Below are 22,073 nucleotides of genomic sequence, written 5' to 3' on the forward strand. Positions count from 1 at the left end.
AATTTGCACAATTGTTAGCCAAAGCTGAATGTGTAAAACAGTTTATCGGGAGCACAAAAGCTTTTGTGCTCCTGAGATGCTGCTTGGCCTGTTGTGTTCATCCAGCTTCACACTTTGTTATCTTAGATTCTCCAGCATCTGCAGTTCCCATTATCTCCGTGTAAAACAGTTGCTTGTGTAAAAGAGAAGTGATTTAGAACTCTTAAGAAATTGTCTACCTCAGTGTGAGGACTCTAATTTTAAATCCTCTTAGTTACCTCTTCAAAAATCTCTAAAAGATTTGTCAGGCATAACTTCCCATGCACAAATCCCTACTGACTATCCCTAATCAGACCTTGACTATCCAAATGTTGGTTGATCCTGTCCGTCACTATCTTCTCCAATAGCTTGCCTACCACTGATGTCACGTTCACTGGCCTGCAGTTCCCTGGCTTGTCCTTGCTACCTTTCTTCAACAATGGAACAACATTAGCTACCCTTCAGTCTTCTGGAACTTCATCAGTGGCTAAAGACGAAGCAAAAATCTCTGCAAGGGCCTCTGCAATTTCTTCCCCAGCCTCCCACAACATCCGAGGATGGACTTGATCAGGCCCAGGGGATTTATCCACCTTAAAATGCTTTAAGGCTGCAAACACCTACTCTCTGGTAATGTATATGCAGTCCAAATCACCCCATTTTTTCCCCTTAATTCCTTCATATTCATGATTCTCTCCTCAGTAAACATAGAGGAGAAATATTCATTAAAACATCTCCCACATCTCCAGTGGCTCCACACATAGATGGCCATGCTGGCCCTCAAGGACCTATTCTGTCCCTTGCCACTCTTTTACCCTTAATATAGTTGTAGAATCTCTTGGGATTATCTTTAACCTTATCTGCCAGATCCATCTCATACCCTCTTTTTGTTCTTTTCATTTCACTTTTCAGTATGCTCCTACTCTTTTCATAGTTATCAAGGGACTCGCTTGAGCCCGATAGCTTAAACCCAATGTATGCCTTCTTCTTTTTCCTGATCAGAGCCTCAATATCCCTCATCAGCCAGGGATCCCTAAATCTGCCAGTTTTTTCCCTTCACTCTAACAGGGACATATTGTCCCTGAACTCTTGACATCCCATTTGCTTGTTGTTCCTTTTCCTTCAAACAGACCCACTCAATCCACCTCTGCTAGATCCTGCCTAATGGCTTCAAAATTGGCTCTGCTCCAGTTTAGCACCTTAACATGTGGACCTGCCCTACCTTTTTCCATAACTATGTTAAAACTAAGAGAGTTATGGGTATTGGATGCAAAGTGCACTCCGACTGACACTTTAGTGACTTGCCCGACCTTGTTTCCTAAGAGGACATCCAGTGTTGTACCTTCCTGAGTAGGGCCCTCTACATATTGATTCAGGAAATGTTTGGACACATTTGAGAAATTCCACCATGTCTGGGCGGCCTAGTCAATACAGGGGAAATTAAAATCTCCAACCAATAATACAGTACTCTATTATTCCTACAGGTATCTGCAATTTCTCTACACATCTGCTTTTCTAGTACCCGCTGGTTATTTGAGGGTCCATAATACAGCCCCAAAAGAGTGACCACCCCCTTCTTGTTTCTAAGTTTTAAACATTTGATGACCCTTCAAGAATATCCTCTCTAAGCACCGTTGTTTTGTCCTCCCTTCTCAAAAGGGCAACTTCCCCTCCCTGCTTAAAGTGTTTGGTTAAAGCTCTGACAGGGTTACTTGAAGATATGAAAGTGAAACGTCAGCAGTATGAAGACTCAAGGAACATGGTCCCAGATTGTGAACACTGGGAATTGAAGCCACATATGAATTATGCCCTACAGAAGGGAATTCTCGCTCATTGAGAACAGTGAAGGATTGCCTTTGGGATTAACTGAATTCGGTTTACCAGGTGTTTCAAAACCTTTACGTCTGTGTACGTAAACAGTTTGGTTTGTTGTTTTGATTTCATTTGTTTCAATTCAAGAACTTCTGTTTTTTTGCTAAAACCAAGTTTGTCGAATAGCATGTTTGTACTTCAGATCACCTCAGTAAAACCTAAAAAAAATATGATCTATCCAGCCAAATCTGAGTTTGGGTTCTACTTGCTGAGTAATGACATCAGATGGGGATTATAATAGTGTATAACATCCACTCCATCGTCCAAAAAACATGTAATCCCTCAGAACATAATCAAGATCTAGACTTGAATGTGAGAGGTTTGATCAATAGGTTGCAGATGATACAAAAATTGGAGAAGTGTCAAATCATGAGAAAGGTAGCCTTAGCCTACAAGAGGATATCAACAGCTAGTCAAATGGGCTGATCAGTGGAAAATGGAATTTAATCTGGACAAGTGCGAAGTGATGCACTTGGGCACAACAAACAATGCAGGGGAATACGTGCTGAATGGTTGGACCCTAGGAGCTCCGTAGATCAGAGAGACCTTGTTGAGTTTGTCCAACATGCTAGCACAGTGGATGGCATTGGTGGCACAGTGGTTAGCACTGCTGCCTCACAGTGCCAGCGACCCAGGTTTGATCCCAGCCTCAGGTGACTGTGTGGAATTTGCACGTTCTCCCCGTGTCTGTGTGTATTTCCTCCGGGTGCTCCAGTTTCCTCCCACAGTCCAACGGTGTGCAGGTTAGGTGGATTGGTAATGCTAAATTGCCCATAGTGTTCAGAGATGTGCAGATTAGGTGGGTTATAGGGGGATGGTCTGGGTGGGATGCTCTGAGGTTCGATGTGGATTTGTTGGGCCGAAGGGCCTGTTTCCACACGTAGGAATTCTATGATTCACTGGGGAGGATGCCTCCACAGCTTTCTGCAACAAAGACTTTCACAAATTCATCACTGTATGGGTGAAGGAATTCCTCCTTGTCTCAGTTCTAAAGGGTCATCCCACTCTGAGGTGATGCCCTCAGGTCTTAGTCTGTACAACGGGGGGAAACATCTCCATGTCTATCCAGGACTCTCAGTATACTGTAATTTTTAATGAGATTCCCCCTTGTCCCTCTAAACTCAACGGAGCTCTGACCCAGTCCCTCAACCGCTCTTCATAAGACAACCCTACAGAGTAGCCACGATAAGTGATTTTCCAATTTTTAATTTCTCTCTGGCCACAGGCGAAGTGGCAGAGGACTTGGAGGATGGTTAATGTGTTTGCACATTTTAAGAGGGTGGTGGAGTTGAGCCAGGAAATTAGACCTGTGAATCTCTCAGTGGTAGGGAAACTGTTGGAAAAAAATTCTGAAAGGATAAATTAATGCCCACTTGGAAAGGCATGAGTTAATTAGGCACAGTAAGTATGGCTTTGTCAGAGGGAGATGAGGCCTAAGAAATTTTTTAGAACTTTTTGAAAATGTGATCAGGTGTGTGGATGAGAGAAGTTCAGTTCATGTGGTTTATATGGATTTTAGTAAGGTTCCACATGGGAGACTAAATAAAAACTGAAAGAACTGTGGATGCTGTAAATGAGGAACAAAAACAAAAGCTGTTGGAAAAGCTAAGTTAACATGTAAAAAACACAGTTAACATTTCAGGTTCAGTGGCCCTTCCTCAGAACTGATGAAGGGTCACCAGACCCAAAACGTTAACTCTGTTTTTTGCCTTCACAGATGCTGCCAAACCTGCTGAGCTTTTCTAGCAACTTTTTGTTCCACGTGAGACTGGTTGACAAAGTTAAAACATTTGGAATGGGAAGAAACTTGGCAACATGGACCAGAAACTGGCTTATAAGGAAGACAAAAAGGATAATGTTACAAGGCTGTGTGAGTGACTGGAGCTGGTGTCCAGGATCAAAGCTGAGACCCTTATTGTTTGTTAGATATGTAAATAATGCAGTTGAAAATGTAGGGGGAGGAATGTTCAGCAAACCTGCAGATGACGCCAACATTGGTAGAGTGGTTAATAGTGAAGATGGTTGTAAGTTACAGGAAGTTACAGATGGTATTTCCCATGCCAATCCATCTAACCTCTTCATGGCGATGGCCTAGTATTTTCACTGGACTGTTAATCCAGAGTCCGAGATAATGTTCTGGGGACCCAAGTTCAAATCCTGCCATGGCAGACTGTAGAATTTGAATCCAATGAATATCTCAACTGAAGAGTCTAATGACGACCGTGAATCCATTGTCGATTGTTGGAAAAACACATCTAGCTCACTAATGCCCTTTAGGGAAGGAAACTGCCAACCTTACCTGGTCTGGCCTACATGTGACTCCAGATGCACAGCAATGTAGTTGACTTTCAGCTGCCCTCTGGGCAATTAGGGATGGACAATAAATGCTACCTGGCCAGCAATGCCCTCAACCCATGAATGAATACAAAAAAAATCTCTGGGCATAATAGGCAATTTAGCACGGTCAATCTACCTAACCCGCACATCTTTGGACTGTGGGAAGAAATCAGAGCACACGCAGGAAACCCATGCAGACACAGGGAGAACATGCAAACTCCACAGAGATAGTCACCTGAGGGTGGAATCCCTGGTGCTGTGAGGCAGCAGTGCTAACCACTCAGTCAATGTGTGAGGTGATGCACATTGGAAGAAGAAACAAAATGAGGGAGTATTTAATGAATGGCAGGACACTAGGTAGTTTAGAGAAACAGTGAGATCTTGGGGTAATTAGATCCCTGAAGTCTGCAGAGCGTGTGAATAGGATAGTTTAAAAGGCACATGGAACACTTGCTTTCATCAGTCATGACATTGACATAAGAACAAGGAAGTAATACTGGTGTTGTACAGAGCTTTGGTTAGGCCATAGCTGGAGTACTGTATGCCGTTCTGGTCACCTCATTAAGGAAAGCATGTGATAGCACTGGACAGGGTACAGAGGAGTTTCACCAGGATGACCAGTTAACATTATTTTCTGGAAAAGGGTTTCCAATTTATCTAGAGATAGTAAAATAGTTTGAACTGGCAATGCTGGAGTCAGAGATAACACAGTGTGGAGCTGGAGGAACACAGCAGGCCAGGCGGCATCAGAGGAGCAGGAAAGTTGACATTTCAGGTCAGGACATTTCTCCCAACCCAAAATGTCAACTTTTCTGCTCCTCTGATGCTACCCAGACATACCATCCAGATGAAGCAGTGAGTTATTTGCACTTTACTCAATCCAGTATATTGTATTCGCTGTTCGCAAGGTAGTCTTCTTTATATTGGGGAGACGAAGCACCGACTGGGCAACTGCGTTGTGCTCCAACGCAAAAATGATCTTGAGCTTTTTGCTGCCTGTCACTTCAACATACCACTAGATAGTGGCTGTAGTATCAAATTGCATTAACTAGATAACTTCCAAGTGTACAGCAACACATGGGAAACACACTTAGATAAACTGGAAGAGTCCTGATCCAAAAAGTCAACTTTTCTGCTCCTCTAATGCTGGCTGGTCCACTGTGCTCCTCCAGTTCCACACTGTGTTATCTCTGACTCCAGAATCGGTAGTTCGTACTATCCCTAGATAAACTGGAAGCCCTTTTCCAGAAAATAATGTTAACTGACCTGGTGGTCAAAATCACAGAGTGACTTCACTAAGGCCCCAGTGACCTATGTGGAACACGTACTGAGCCACGAAAAGTACTGCTCAGCGTTGCAAAGACACAAGCAGTTGAATAGTTCCTTATTCCTGCAATAAAATGGGAAATCATAACATTCTTGCAAGTGCATAGCTTGTACTTAAAGTACATCCTAAACTCAAAACAGATGCCTCACTGTCAGACTTCCTGCACAATACAGCAAAGGTTGTGTCACTGAGAAATGCCAGACAGCTTCTGAAAAGCTGAAAGCTATTTTAATAAGTGAGCCTGTACTTGCAGCTCCAAACTTTAAACAGGCATTTAAAGCAGGCAGTGATGCAAGTGATTGGTAGGCACTGGCCTCCTTCAGGAAGATGAATTCAGAATAGACAGGCCAATCGGGTACTTTCTTGAAAAAAAATAAACAAGCATCAGAAAGATTACTCCATAGCCATGAAGGAAACCTTCAGTTTATGACAGGTTCTCAAATACTTGTGGATATATGTTTGAAATGCACAGAGAGTGAGATCCAGTTTATATTGGCCACAACCTGCTAATTCAATAATAGGTTTAAGACCCAGAATGCCAGTTTGTTTATTTAACTCTACCACTTGAAAATCATCCATGTTGCCAGAAAATTGGATGTGATTATGGATGCTCTGTCCAGAATTTAGAAAGACTTGGTCACAGCTGAAAAGATAATATTGAACACAGCTAAGATATTGTGCATGTGTTTATCCGTGTGGAGTTTCATATATGTAATGCTATCCCATCTTTCATAATGAAATAACAACGGATCCCATCAAAACTGGTGTCGAGGATCAACAGATCAGCCATCAATGAACAGCAAAATAAAGTTGACAGCTGAATGGCCTATTTCTGCTCCTCGTCCTTCATCTTATAAGAAAAATGAAGAAATACTCAAAGAAATTAGAACAAAGCAAACTCCAAATGTGATATCCAGAAAATATTACTATTTCTAGCACTTGACCAGCACAGAAAAGCCAGCGATGTCTTCTAGAACATGCCTGCGAGGTGAAACTGGTAAAACTGATGAGTGAGATGTATTGAATAAAAGAAAAGTACTGTGAATGCTGAAAATCCAAATCAACACAGGAAATGACGGAGAAGTATTCTGAAGAAGTCACATCAGAGTTAAAACCATCCACAGATGCTACCAAACCTACTCAGCTTCTTCCATTTCGGAACATAAGAACCAGGTGCAGGATTAGGTCATCTGGCCCTTCAAGTCCACTCTGCCGTTCAATAAGATTATGGCCTCAGCTCAACTTAGACCTGGATGAACACAGCAAGCCAAGCCAAATCAGAGGAGTTGGAAGGATGACATTTCGGGCCTAGACCCTTCATCAGAAATGGAAGATGATTCATGATGATTTGTGCTGCTAACTTATCTACATTCAGGAAAAGTGACTTCATTCTTTCATATCTTCTTTTTGAATTCCAGAATCTCCATCAATAATATCTCCTGAGTTTTCCTTCAACTTCTTTCATTGTCCTCGATGTAGTTAAAATCTCCTGCTCACATTAACCTGCTGCTTTCTCTCTATTCACCATTATAGTTCCCATCATTCTTCCCCTTCCCTTCCCCAATTCACTAGCTAAAAATCCTAGTAACTACCTTACTTATCCTGAGATAACAAAGTGTAGACCTGGATGAACGCAGCAGGCCAAGCAGCATCACAGGAGCAGGAAAGCTGATGTTTCAGGCCTACACCCTTCTTCAGAAATGGGGGAGGGGAAGGGGGTTCTGAAATAAATAGGGAGAGAGGGGGAGGCAGACAGAAGATGGATAGAGGAGAAGTTAGGTGAAGAGCAGACAGACAGGTCAAAGAGGTGGGGATGGAGCCAGGAAAGGTGAGGAGTTAGGGAGGGGATAGATCAGTCCAGGGAGGACGGACAGGTCAAGGGTGTGGGATGAGGCTAGTAGGTAAGAAATGGAGGTGGGGCTGGGGGTGGGAGGAAGGACTGGTTGGGGAGGCAGGGACAAGCTGGGCTGGTTTTGGGATGCAGTTGGGGGAGGGGAGATTTTTGTGCTACTCAGTTATCTACCTCGTTTCGAATGCTATGGGCATTCAGGAAAAGTGACTTTATGCTTTTATATCTTCTTTTTGAATTCCAAAATCAGTTCTGACCTGAAATGTCTGGTTTCCTGCTCCTCTGATGCTGCTTCGCCTGCTGTGTTCATCCAGCTCTACACCTTATTATCTCTTCAGAGTCCTGCATCAGCAGCTCCTACAATGTCTGAATGCAGGACTCTCAATCCTGCTTACAAAGGATACTATCAATCCCTCTAATTATAGAATCCACTACAACTACCACCTGTCTTTTTGCTCCCTCCCGCTAGAATGGCTCCTGTACCATGGTGCAGTGGTCAGCTGCCTCATCCTTCCTCCCGCCCTGTTCCTCATCTTCATAGGGAACCAGTACTTCATATCTGTTGGACAAAATCAAGAGCTAAGTCTCCTATGTTCCTGAATTCAGGATCCCCCTATCTGCCTTATGTGAAATCATGCCCTGCCGTCCCTAATCACTGGCAGAATTTGAAGTACTTAATCTATCTGGTGTGACTGCCTCCTGAAACAAAGCGTCCAGGTACTTCTCCTCCTCCTCCCAGATGTGCCACAGTGTTTGAAGCTCAGATTCCAGCTTATCAACTGAGGGCATTTCAGTGGTTAATACTGCTGCCTCACAGCACCAGTGACCTGGGTTCAATTCCCCCCCCGCGCGCCGGGCAACCGTCTGTGTGGTGTTTGCACATTGTCCCCGTGTCTGCGTGGGTTTCCTCCCACAGTCCAAAGATGTACAGGTTAAGTGGATTGGATTGGCTAAATTGCCCCTCGTGTTCATGGATGTGTAGATTAAGTGGGTTATACGCGAATTGATCCGAGTGGGGTGTTCTGGGGATTGTTGTGGAGTTGTTGGGCCAAAGCGCCTCTGTTTCCACACTGTGATAATGGGAACTGCAGATGCTGGAGAATCCAAGATAATGAGATGTGAGGCTGGATGAACACAGCAGGCCCAGCAGCATGATCTCTGTTTCCACACTGTCGGGATGCCATGATTCTAGCAGCAACAGTAGTACAGAAGATAACAAAGTGTGGAGCTGGATGAACACAGCAGGCCCAGCAGCATCTCAGGAGCACAAAAGCTGACGTTTCGGGCCTAGACCCTTCATCAGAGAGGCTTCCCACTGGACCTGATGAATATTTCCATCATTGTTTTTCCACATCTAGATTCAAGAGGTATTTGTTGGAAAACGGTATTTGAGGATATGAAAGTGATGTGGATCTGCGGTGGCCAGACTGAACATATTCTTTCTGCTCCTTCCGGTGAACCCACTAAACAACATTTCCGATTTTTCTAATGAAGGGGCTAGGCCCGAAACGTCAGCTTTCCTGCTCCTAAGATACTGCTTGGCCTGCTGCGTCCAAGCAGCTCTACACCTTGTTGTCTCAAATATTTCCGAATGCTTCGATTTCACCCTGAAGCCTAAGGCCCACCTCACCTGCCGGTTGCCATGACACTGACGCATGCGCCCTGACTGTCGGAGCCGCCGTTCACTGCTGCCGCCATTTTGGCGCCTCCTCTCCGCGGGTCGGTGACCTTTAACCCGGGCTCTGACGGTCCGGCTCGCGCCGCTGTTCCACGTGAGTTCATGTTCGTTTCGTGCCCGCTGTCCGCCGCCGCCTCAACCGGCACCCGGCTCAGTCACGGTCCCTGCCGTTCCCCCCCCCCCCCCCCCTCATTCCCGAACCCAGCTTCTCTCCGACTCGCCCCTGTATTCATTCCCCCGTCTGTCACCTCACAGAGCCCCCTTCACCCTGTAACTGTGTGCATCTCCGAACCATTCCCTCAGCCTCTCTTCCCCATCTCCATCACAATGATGTGCATCGCTCTCCCCGGCCCTGTCTCCCCTCCCTCTCATAGCATTGCCGCATTGAGTGTTCAGTAGGGCGTTTCTGTGCAAAAAAATCGATCTCCGTGCAGTACTAAAGGAATATCGACTTGTCAGAAGTGTTGCCATGGAGTCATACAGCACGGAAACAGACCTTTCGGCCCCAACGGTCTATGTCGACTATATTCCCAAACTAAACTAGTTCCACTTGTCTGCCCTTGGCCCACATCTTCCTAAACCTTCGCTCCTCCTGAATTTATCCAAGCGTCTTTTAAACGCTATAACTGTACCTACATCCACAACTTCTTCTGGCAGTTCATTCCATACTCGAACCACTGTCTTGTGTAAAAAAAAAGTTGCCTGTCATGTCCTTTTCTTTCTTGTTTCTACTCTCATTTAAAAATGTATCCCCTAAATTTGAACCCCACACCCGAGGAGATGGACTCTTATAATTCACGGTATTTGTGGCCGTTTCAGATACTGTAGGATGTTAACACTCATCTCCCCTTGAAGACGTTTTACATGCAATCGTTTGATTTAAAGAACAGACGGAGAGTCTTCCCAATTGTCCTGGCTGATGTTTATCCCTCAATCAACATCCCAAAAAATGATCTGGTTATTTCATGATATTGCAGTTTGTGGGAGCTTAATGTGCAAAAAATGGCTGCTGCGTTTCGTACATTACACAAGTTACTATACTTCGAAGGTGTGCTATATTTTAAAAGTCAATTACTGTAAAGTGCTGTGGGTTGTGTGGTATCCGTGAAAGGCATTGTACAAATGTAGGTTTTTTCCCCCTTACATCCTCTTCTTGTTTACTCCATTTACTCCTTTTTCACCTTCTCCGTAATCCCTACCATCGCTCTGATACATCTATTGTAAAAACATGGCGGGATCTGGGCACGTTAGTTAGGGAGAAATCATTCATACTGGTGGAAGAATCAAGAATTAGAGGATACTAAGTTAAGCCACAAAAACTCACTGGTGATATGGAGAGCGTTTTATATACAATAGATGGTTAGTGTGCAGAATACAGTGCCTCAGAATGTGAGAAAAGCTGATTTTAATCATGGCTTTTCATAACTCGGAGGGAATAGGGACTAGTTAAATAGCTGTGATGGGGAGATGGCATGGACCTATCAATCTGAATGAGCTCCTGTGGTTTAGCTTAATGAGCATAGCCTCTTCAATGTATCCACAAAATGGTTAACCCTGGAACCATTCTTATGCATCTTTTCTGTATCGTCTCGCAAACTGCACGCCTCTTCTCGCGTTTAGAATTGGACAATACGTCAGATGAGACCAAGTAAGCGTGTTTTTTGAAGGTTCCATGTTTTTGTAATCTCAAAATCTATTTATTAATCATAGATTCTATTTGCCATTTAAGACTTTCACTTTCGGCTTGGGCACCTTCAATGATTTATGCACATGTACCCCAGATTCTGTCTCTGTTCCTCGTCCCTTTAGAATTATACCTTCTATTTTTTTAATACAACGTGTTCTGTCTAGCACTTTTCCATTCAGCAACCTATGTCCTCTTGAACTCTGAGTAATCTTCTCACATTTCACAATACAGCAAATCTGCATTAAAATTGAAGTTTCATTCTGTCATATTACAACTTCATTGAATCATAGATTCCCAAAGGAGATAAAATTGGAGTTAAATTATTTTGGTCTCTTCTTACTTGAGAAGACAATGTACAAGTTGAAATACATGTGCAGCACTGTGCATTCTCAAACAAAACAACTTACATAATACATTTGAATGTATGTTAGATCCACGGGGAGGCTGTTTTGTCCCTTGGAGCCTACTCTGCTGTTTGATAAGGTCATTGCTAATTTGACTGTAACCTCCATTTTCCTGCTGGCTCACATACCTTTTGACTCTTGGTTAGTCAGAAATTTATAAATCTGCTTTAAATTATTCAGTGACCCTGCTTTGCCTATTCTCTGGGGAAGAGAATCACAACCATCTAAAAGTAAAATAAATCGTTCAATATAAAGAAATGCTGTATAACTTCTAATTAGACAGCACTTACCAGTTTCTCTTTCTTCTTAGGTAGTCTCTTATGTTCGGAGATGACTTGCTTCCATTCCAGTTCGATGGGATCTGAGATGGCTGATAAATCCAATGCGTGATCTGCTGACTCTGGCTATGTACCTGTGAGTCAGGTGTAGCTTGGAGGGTCAGTTAGATGGAGTGGTTTGGAGTTATTTTTACATTTAATCCACTGCTTTGACATCACCTCTGCATGTTTCCTGACAGAGTTGTTCTGGGTTTGGAGCCTTCTCGAATAAACTTTATCCCATAGTTGATGGAAGTTTTGATCTCTTCCGAGGTGCTTTTAAGGACAACTCTGACTCATAGATAGGAGTCCAGAGATGACTGCTGCTTAGCGAAGGTAACCTTAATCTTGGGTTTGAGACTTGGTACTTGGGTCTTTTCATACTCAGTCACCCAATGACTGAGCTGGTATGTTGACAGCATTAATGGATTTCCACAGCAATGTTTGCTTTTGTCAAGAAGGGGATCGTAACATCTGGAGAATCCAACTTGAACTTAATTGATGGGAAAAGGCATGCATGAATGCCTTTTGGAACAGAACCTTTATTTCCTGGGTGTTGTTAGTGAAAGACCCTTTTCTTTCTCGTTTTCTGGTGACTGAAGTTCGAGTGAATTTGTTTTAAAATTGAAGGCAATGTAAGTTAAACAGCCAGATCTTGGGGGAATTAATGGAATGAGCGAGCAGGATCATCATCAAGCTTGAAAAAGACTGCTCAATATTTTTGATTATCTTCACCTGGTATCACTGTCATCGATCATCCAGTTGACTTTGGCATTGCACTCTCTCTGAAGATTTTCCTTGCCTCCTCCATGAGTTGTGAAGCTGTTGAGAACATTCAAGGGGTGGTATTTCATCACAACTTTCCTTTTCAACTTATTGAATCTGTAGCTGCATTAAGACCTTAAAGGACTTCAGAATGGCCTTTCTGCCTCCTCCTGCTGTAAAGTGGAAAAGCTGCCGAAGATGGGGCTCCAAAATTAATCAGAGGATTGCAGAGTTGGATTTGTGAAGGTAAGTACTGCACCCTACATTCTTCACCGAAAAACCCTGAGACAGGGAAAGCTATTAATCTCTGCATAATAGTAATTGCCAGTCCCACAGACTTCAAAGCAGACACATTTGAGCTTCAGAGTTGATATCAACTTGCAGAGTCTAGAATCGAGCCTTTTCTGCACAGAAATGAGAAGCTTCAGCTTCTTTTTGAATGAAATAACCTGTTGGTTGCATATTCTGCATTGAGAACTTTACTTCAGTATGTTTTTGAAAATAAATCACAGTTTCCAAGAGTGTTAATGACTGCCTGCTGTCACACACACTTTGGAATGGTGCCGATTGGCAATGTGCAACACCACAAAATGATGCAGTAAATGCAAATGAATGTGAACTCCAAAACTAAAAAGGCAAAGTGCAAATGTTGGCCTTAAAACTGATCAACTTTAAAAGGAACGATTTCAAGCAGGGCAACTCAAAACAGGGACTTACTATACTTCAATGTTTCATGCCATCTGCAAATTTTGAAATTGTGCCCAGGACCTAGTGGTATATGGAAAAAAGTAACATTCCTAGTATATTAACCCATTGTTACACTGCTGTATGCCCACTTCCAATCTGAGAAAAACAATTCATTGCCACTGTGTTCTCTGTTTCCTTTCATTGCATTGATTTTGTGCTCCTTGAGCTCTCACTTTACTCATAGGCACTTGATAAGCTTATTGGACGTCCATGTATGCTATATCAACTGTTTTACCTTCATCAACCTGCTTTGTTATTTCCTCAAAAAAACTCAAATTATATTTATTAAATGTGATTTGCCTTTAACAGATTTAACAGTAATACAGCATGGAAACCGACCCTTCAGCCCAAACTGGTCCATGATGCTGACTCAGCTAGTTCCAATTGCCAGCATTTGGTTCATATCCCTCCAGTTTAAATGTTGCTATCATACCTGCCTTAACCGCTTCCTCAGGCGATCCATTCCATATCGCACTACTCTCTGCATGAAGAAGTTGCCCCTCAGGTCCTCCTTAAATCTTTGCCCTCTCATCTTAAACCTGTGCTGCCTGGATTTCAATTCCCCATCCCTGGGAAAAAGATTATATACATTAATCCTATATATGCCCCTCATGATTTTATACCTCAATATAGTTATCCCTCATGCTCCTATTTTCCAAGGAATAAAGTCCTATCTTGGCTAACAGGAAAGCTGACGTTTCGGGCCTAGACCCTTCTTCAGAAAACCATTGTTATCTCGGATTCTCCAGCATTTGCAGTTCCCACTATCTCTGAAACATCCTTGTAAATCTTCTTTGTACACTTTCCAGTTTGGCTATATTTTTCCAAAACACTACACAATACTCCAAGTGCAACCTTACCAACAACTTTTGCAACTGTATCATAATGTTCCAACTCCTATGCTATCCTATACTTCGTGCTGGCTTTCCTTCATTAGTCCTCATGTGTGCATGTAACTATTAATTTTGACCCAGATTATCACTATTAAAAACTTTTCCTCAGCCAGATCAGTAGTTGTTGGGTTTGTCCTCAGAATGTTTTGTTGAGCAATGTGTAATATTTGTAATCTTCCAATACTCCAGCACCACTTCTGATTAGAGGACTGTGGACTTTCCCTGTCTGAATTTTGCTCGTACTTGTCCCTGCACCTAACACTGAATCCCATTCAGTCTTAGCAACTGATGAACTTTAACTACAGTCAGACTTTCTTATACCTTATTTCCATTGTCTGTACTTTGCCAAGGAAGGACAGCACATTTCATATTTACATTCTTTAATTATTTACAGACTTTCAATTCCCAAAATCCTAAGTTTCTGACCTGATTTGAGTCTCTTAGTTCTCGCCAATGGGATGCCATGATTAAAACCTCTGTTCATCTCCCAGCACTTTATACACTGCACCTACTTCATTGCGGTGAACCCATCAATTTCAGTTTCCCCTGTAGTCTAATTTAGGGACCCATTTCTAGATCTCTTTAGTTATTTTCTATATATGTTTCGTCTCATCCTGTTGACACACGGTTCATTTTACCTTCGTTAACACGTCTCTTACACTTTGCAGGTCGCCCTGCAGTAAATTCCTTTCCATCTACTAACACTTAACCAAATGTAATAGGTGAATAAAGGAGATATGATGTTGACATTTTTTTAATTGCATTCATCAAGACAGACAGTAGAATGCCAAATTTCATAGGGAACAACTGTTTGTACAGTATGAGAAAAGGGTGCTGTTTGATAGTGGCAAAATCATTGAGAATTCACCAGTAAACAGTTGTCCCAAAGCATTTTATTATTAAAATGGTATAATGCCTGGATATATTATTTCTGTTTGCAAAGTACAGGACCTCATTTGTGAATATACATAGCTTTTCGAACACATTCAAATGAACTACCTTGCAAACCCAACTGCTACTCTTATATTAGCAGTTGTGTAACTCCTAGCACAATCTGGATTGTTTTAGGAGTACTGTCCAATTATGGATTCACATTTGTTATTGGACACCATTGAGTTTTACAAGAACTGGCTAGTTGTTTACACTCCACTTCCTGCCTATTGTGATCCGCAAAAGGGGATCTGTTTGATACAATCTGCCACTCGTTGGTACGTACTTGGCATCGTATGGGGTCTGAAATTCATATGACACATTATTCAGTTGTGAGGTGGAAAGGAGATGTTTTTGACTTGACAGTAGCATCCTGTTAATGAAGAATACCACTCATAGGGTTGTTACTGTATAATAACAGTGAAATAGCCAGCTTCACCTGGGCACAAATGTTTACAGCACCTTACCATGTTTGAGGTACATTGGGCTTTTTTATCAGTTTGTGCAACATACAGCGATAGGTGATCTAATTATGGTAGCCTTCCACCTACAGGATGGCTTGGATATATTTTATGTCACCGTTAAATTTGTACATTAGATAAACGGCTTGGATTTTATTTAAGAGGTTACCTAAGAAGTCACCCTTGTAGTGGATGCCATTGTAGGAATCCCAATGCATGTTGGCCAGTGTAAACAGACTTGCAATAATGGATTATCTTTCTGTTACTGTCTACCTCAATCCTACCTCCATTGGTAAACAGAGATAACACAGTGTGACACTGGAGGAATACAGCAGGCCAGGCAGCATCAGAGGAGCAGGAAAGTTGACATTTTGCATTGGGACCTTCTTCAGAAATGAGGAGTGGGGGGGGAAGGAGCTCAGAAATAAATAGAGAAGGGGTGGAGTTGGGGAAGGTCGGTGGGATAGTGAAAACAAGCCCTCTTGTTTTTAGCGGCAGCAGTGCGAGCCAGAGTGCCGATGGGAAGGAAAGGCGGTTTTTGTTTCTCCCTGTATAAAAACTTACCTCATGCAGCAAGCGGCCGTCTTGTTTGCGCCAGCAGGTGTGTGGAGGGAACGCGAGCCAGGAAGAAACAGATAAATTCGGGCATTGGCTAAATCCAAAACACGACACGTGTAGTGTCTCCAACCCATTCTCATCCTCTAACCAAAAAATAAAACTGTGTGGGGTTCGGTAAGGTTAGGCTTTTTTTTGTTCTTCTGGAAATCTAGAGTAGGGGGAATGGAAACTAGGGCAGTTGCATGCTATTCTTGCTGGATGTGGGAGGTAAGGGTCACTGCTGCTGTCTTCTCAGACTTCACCTGCAAGAAGTGCACCCAACTCCAACCCCTGAAAAACTGGATTAGGGAACTGGAGCTGGAGCTGGATGAACTCTGGATCTTTCGGGAGCCTGAGGGGGTGATAGGAGTTACAGGGAAGGTGGTCACACCCCAGGTACAGGAGAAAGGTAGTTGGGTGACTGTCAGGAAGGGGAAAGGGAATAGTCAGACAGTGCAGGGATCCCCTGTGGCCATTCCCCTCAATAATAAGTATACCGTTTTGGATACTGTTGAGGGCGGTGATCTACCAGGGGAAGGCCATAGCGGAAAGGCCTCTGGCACTAAGCCAGACCCTGTGGCAAAGAAGGGAAGGGGGGAGAACAGGAGAGCAATTGTAATGGGGGATTCAATAGTAAGAGGCACAGACAGGTGGTTCTGTGGACACGAGCAAGATTAAAGGATGGCACATTGTCTCCCGGGTGCCAAGGTCTGTGATGTCTTGGCTTGTGTCCTCAAGATCCTTGAGGAGGGTGAGCAACCAGCGGTCATGGTACACATCGGTACCAATGACATAGGTAGAAAAAGGACTGAGAATGTGAGAAACGAGTACAGGGAGTTAGGTTGGAAGCTGAAGTCCAGAACAAACAGGGTAGTTATCTCTGCATTACTACCAGTGCCACGAGATAACAAGGTAAGAAATAGGGAGCGAGTGCAGCTAAACATGTGGCTGTAGGGCTGGTGTAGGAGGGAGGGCTTCCATTATGTGGATAATTGGAGCACATTCTGGAGAAGGTGAGATCTGTGCAGTAAGGACAGGTTGTACCTGAACCAGAAGGGCACAAATATCCTGGGAGGCACGTTTGCTTGGGCAATATGGGATGATTTAACCTAGATGGCAGGGGTGGGGAACTGGATTTATAATTCAGAGGATGTGGTATTCGGTCTTCCAACAGACACAACGGAGTGAGGTGCTTTATCAAGCAATGCGGTCGATGGAGTGTAATTGCGGACACCGTGATGGTTTGAGATGTGTATACTTCAGTGCTAGAAGTATCAGAAATAAAGTGGATGAACTTAGAGCATGGGTTGGTACTTGGAACTATGATATTTGTGACCATTACAGAAACTCGGGTAACTCAGGGAGAGGAATGGTTGTTGGAAGTTCCGGGATTTAGATGCTTTAAAAGATATTGGGAGGGTGGAAAAAGAGGTGGGGGAGTGGCATTGCTAGTCAGGGTGAGCATAGCAGCTACTGAAAGGCAGTTCGAGAATGATATGTCTACAGACTCCGTTTGGGTTGAGGTCAGGAACAAGAAAGGAACAGTCACTTTGCTGGGTTTTTTTTTTAACAGACCTCCTAATAGTTGCAGAGAAGTTAAGGAGCGGATTGGGAGGCAGGTACTGGAAAGATGCAGAAGTCACAGGGTTGTAGTCATGGGTGACTTCAACTTTTCAAATATTGATTGGAAACATTTTAGTTGTAATAGTTTAGATGGAGAGAATTTTGTTCAGTGCGTTCAGGAAGGATTCCTGACACAGGATGTAGATAGACCAACATGAGGAGAGGCCACTTTGTATTTGGTGCTTGGCAACGAACTGGGCCAAATGTTAGACCCTGTTGGTAGGAGAGCATTTTGGTGATCGCGATGATAACTCTTTCTTTCACGATAGTCATGGATAAGGATAGTTACATACGGCAGGAGAAAGTTTATAATTGGAGGAAGGGTAATAACAATTCTGTTAGGCAAGAACTGGATAACTCAAATTGGGAACAGATGCTGTCAGGGAAGAGCACCACAAAAACGTGGAGATTGTTTAAGGAATGCATACTGCATGTGCTTGATATGTTTGTCTCTAGCAGGCAGGGAAGATGCAGTCGAGAGAGGGAGCCATGGTACTCGAGAGAGATCAAACAACTGGTTAAGAGGAAGAAGGAGGCTTATGTAAGGTTTCGGAAAAGAGGAATGGAAAAGGCTGTAAAGGGATACAAGTTAGCCAGGAACGAGCTGAAGAAAGGGCTTAGGAGAGCTATAAGGGGGCATGATAAAACCTTGGCAGATAGGATCAAGGGAAACTCCAAGGCTTTTACATGTATGTGCAGAAGGATTGTAAAGGAAATTTGTGCACAGAGCCTAAAGAGATAGGAGAAGTCTTTAATGAATACTTTTCTTAAGTATTCACAACTGAGAGGGACCTAGTTGTGGAGGAGGACATTGTGAAATAGGTAGGTAGGCTAGAGGAGGTTGATATTAGTTAAGATGTGCTGGAAATTCTGAGGAAGTTAAAGATAGATACCCCCCCCCCGGGCCTTATGGAATTTATCCAAGGATTCTATGGGAAGCGAGGGATGAGATAGCAGGGCCTTTGGTGATGATCTTTTCGTCCTCACTGTCCATGGATATAGTGCCGGAAAATTGGAAAGAGGCAAACGTCATTCCCTTGTTCAAAAAAGGGAACAGGGATAACCCGGAAAATAACTGGCCAGTTAGTCTTACGTCAGTGGTGACCAAATTATTGGAAAGGGCTCTAAGAGATAGGATTTACGATCACTTGGAAAGGCACAGTTTTGAGAAGATCTGTAGCTCAGGTTGAGTTTCTGGCTGTGAGCTTGCTCGCTGAGCTGCAAGGTTAGTTTTCAGATGCTTTGTCACCATTCTAGGTAACATCATCAGTGAGCCTCTGGTGAAGCGCTGGTGTTATGCCCCGCTTTCTGTTTATCTGTTTAGGTTTCCTTGGGTTGGTGATGTCATTTCCTGTTCTTTTTCTCAGGGGATGGTAGATGGGCTCCAAATCAATGTGCTTGTTGATGGAGTTCCGGTTGGAATGCCATATGTACGAGAATTCCTGGAAGCATGGCATTCCAACCAGAACTCCATCAACAAACACATTGATTTGGAGCCCATCAACCATCCTCTGAGAAACGGAACAGGAAATGACATCACCAACCCAAGGAAACCTAAACAGAAAGCAGGACATAACACCAGCGCTTCACCATAGGCTCACTGATGATGTTACCTAGCGTGGTGACGAAACATCTGAAAACTAACCTTCCAGCTCAGCGAGCAAACTCGCATCCAGGCACAGTTTGATTGGTGATAGTCAGCATGGACTTGTGAGGGGTAGATCGTGCCTCACAAACCTTATTGAATTCTTTTGAAGAGGTGATCAAACACATGGATGGAGGTGGAGCAGTGGATGTGGTATCCATGGATTTAAGTAAGGCGTTTGATAAGGTTCCCCAATGTAGGCTTGTGCAGAAGGTAAGGAGGCTTGGGATAGGGGGAAATGTGGCAGATTGGATTCAGAATTGGCAAGCCCTTAGAAGGCAAGGGGTGGTAATGGACGGAAAATATTCCACATCGTGCTCAGTTACGAGTGGGGTGCCACAAGGATTAGCAAGTTCTTGGACGATACAAAAGTGGGTCACATTGTGGACAGTGCAGAGAGCTGTTCTAGGTTACAAAGAGACAATGATAGACTGCAGAGCATGGCTGTGAAATAGCAGATGGAGTTTAATTCTGACAAGTGTGAGGTGATTCATTTTGGAAGGACAAACTTGAAAGCAGAATACAGGGTTAACAGAATGATTCTTGGCAGTGTGGAGGAGCAGAGGGATCTTGGGGTTCATGTTCAGAGTTCCCTGAAAGCTGCCACCCAGGTGGATAGAATTGTTAAGAAGGCATATGGTGTGTTAGAGATGACAAAATGTGGAACTGGATGAACACAGCAGGCCAAGCAGCATTTTAGGAGCACAAAAGCTGATTTTTCGGGCCTAGATCCTTCGTTAGCTATCATTAATAGAGGGATTGAGTTCAAGAGCCATGAAGTTATTCTCCAGATATACAAAAGCCTGGTTCAGCCACATCTGGAGTATTGTGTCCAGTTCTGGTCACCTCATTACAGGAAAGATGTGCAAGCGTTAGAAGAGGTGCAGAGGAGATTTACCAGGATATTGCCTGGAATGGAGGAAGTTCTTACGATGAAAGGTTGAGAGAGCTAGGGCTTTTCCTCTTAGAATGGCAAAGGATGAAAGGTGACTTGATAGAGGTGTAAAAAATGATCAGAGGTATAGACCGAGTAGACAACCAGAGACTCCCTTCCTAGGGTGAAGGTAGCTTTTACTGAGGGGACATAGTTTTAAAGTGAAAGGAGGTAGATATCTGGGAGACGTCAGAGATAGGTTCTAGTGGTAGGGGCGTGAAATGCATTGCCGGAGAGGGTAGTGGAGTCAGCCTCATTAGGGACGTTTAAGCGGCTATTAGATCAGCATATGGATGATGGTATAAGGTAGCGGTGGAGGTTAGATCGACCTGAGGTATAGCGTAAAAGTCTGGCACAACATCATGGGCCCAATGGCCTGTTCTGTGCTGTACTGTTCTATGTGATTGGTGAGTGCACGTAGGGAGTGGTGGGGATTGGCTAGTGGGATGGGTGGGGCAGATAGGTGGAAGAGAAGATGGACAGGTTGTGTCAGGTCAAGGAGACCGGGGGGTGGGAAGATTTTGAAACTGGTAAAATCCACATTTAGGCCATTGGGCTCTAGGCTGCTGATGTGGAATATGAGATGCTGCTCCTCCAGTTTGCTGGTGGTGACATTGTGACACTGGAGGAGGCCCAGGATGGACATGCCCCCGGGGGGGGTGGTGGTGATGGTGGTGGATGGATGGAGTTAAAATGGTTCGCGACCAGAAGATGTTGTCGTTTATCACAGAGTGCAGGCGCTCTACAAAGTGGTCTCCGAGCCTCCACTTAGTCTCACTGACATAGAGGAGGTCATATTGGGAGCAGTGGATGCAATAAACCCCGTTGATGAATGTGCACGTTATCCTCTGACTAATGTGAAAGGTTTGTTTGGTTCTTTGAACGGAGGTGAAGGAGGACTTGTAGGGGCAGGTGTAGCACTTCCTGTGGTTCCAAGGAAAGATGCTGAGGTGGTGGGGCTAATTGGGTAGTGTGGCACAGATGAGGGAGTTGCGGAGGGCACAGTCCCTGTGAAAGGCAAATAGGTGTGGGGAGGGAAATATTTCTTTGATTGTGGGGTTGGAATGGAAGTGGCGGAGAATGATACGTTGGATACGGAGGTAGGTGAGGTGATATGTGAGGACAGTGGGGGTTATAACTTTGTTTCTGTTGGTGGGAAGGGGATGTGAGGGCAGAAGTGCAGGAAAAGCAAGAGATACACTTGAGTGCATTTTTGACAACTGAATGGGTTGGGGTCCTTGAAATAAGAGGACATCTGGGATGTTCAGGAGTGGAATGCCCCATCTTGGGAGCAGATGCGGCAGCAGAGGATTTGGGAGTAGGGGATCGTATTCTTGCAGGAAGCTGGGTGAGAGGAGGTATAGTCTAGGTAGCTGTGGGAGTCACTTGAAATTGAGGTAGCCATCAGAGATGGAGATACATAGGTCCCGGAAGAAGATCGAGGTATCGGATATGGTCCAGGTTTCATTGGTAAACATGTGCCTCGGGATTCTTACGCTCATTGGGCTATATTAGGTGTGTAGGTTGAGTGCCTAAGCAATTAGTGGTCAGAACAAAATTGCACATTTCTATGACAGTTCACAGCGGACAGAGAACAGATCATGCTTAACCACCTCGGGATTGCAAAACTGAACACTGGGTGTAACATCAGATATGACTCCACATTTACAATGTAATCTTGAATGTGCTGAAACTTACTGACAAAAAAATCAGCTTGGTTTGCAGTGTTCACTTAGATGTGCTAGAAACTACAAGACATGGAGGTGGCAGTGTTGAACTGGGGTGGACAAGGTCACGGGTCACACAACACCAAGTTGTCACCTAACAGGTTTGTTTGAAATCACAAGCTTTCAGAACGCTGCTGCTTCATCAGAAGAAATAAACTTGTTGGACTATAACCTTGTGTCTTGTGAATTCTGACCTCATCCACTCCAGTTCAACATCAACACCTCCACATCTTAAATTTGGCTGCAACTAGTAATCATCATCTAC

The 22,073-nt window shown here is 43.8% G+C and overlaps 1 protein-coding gene across 5 annotated transcripts in view; it reads left to right on the top strand.

Annotated features, from left to right (window-relative positions):
- LOC125464850 (uncharacterized) overlaps positions 1 to 22,073 on the top strand; it is a 114,021-nt gene that overhangs the window by 75,380 nt on the left and 16,568 nt on the right. Inside the window, exons 1-3 of one of the 5 annotated variants that reach the window (XM_059654236.1) lie at positions 9,143 to 9,172; positions 9,898 to 10,126; positions 11,480 to 12,497. The gene's annotated coding sequence lies outside the window, so the exon portion shown is untranslated. Of the gene's footprint in view, positions 1 to 9,076; positions 9,173 to 9,897; positions 10,127 to 10,638; positions 10,727 to 11,479; positions 12,498 to 22,073 lie in introns of those variants that run through there. The other 4 variants (XM_048557691.2, XM_048557689.2, XM_059654237.1 and 1 more) reach the window with 4 other exon arrangements.

Source organism: Stegostoma tigrinum, chromosome 24, assembly GCF_030684315.1.
Source record: "Stegostoma tigrinum isolate sSteTig4 chromosome 24, sSteTig4.hap1, whole genome shotgun sequence".
Taxonomy (NCBI): Eukaryota; Metazoa; Chordata; class Chondrichthyes; order Orectolobiformes; family Stegostomatidae; genus Stegostoma; species Stegostoma tigrinum.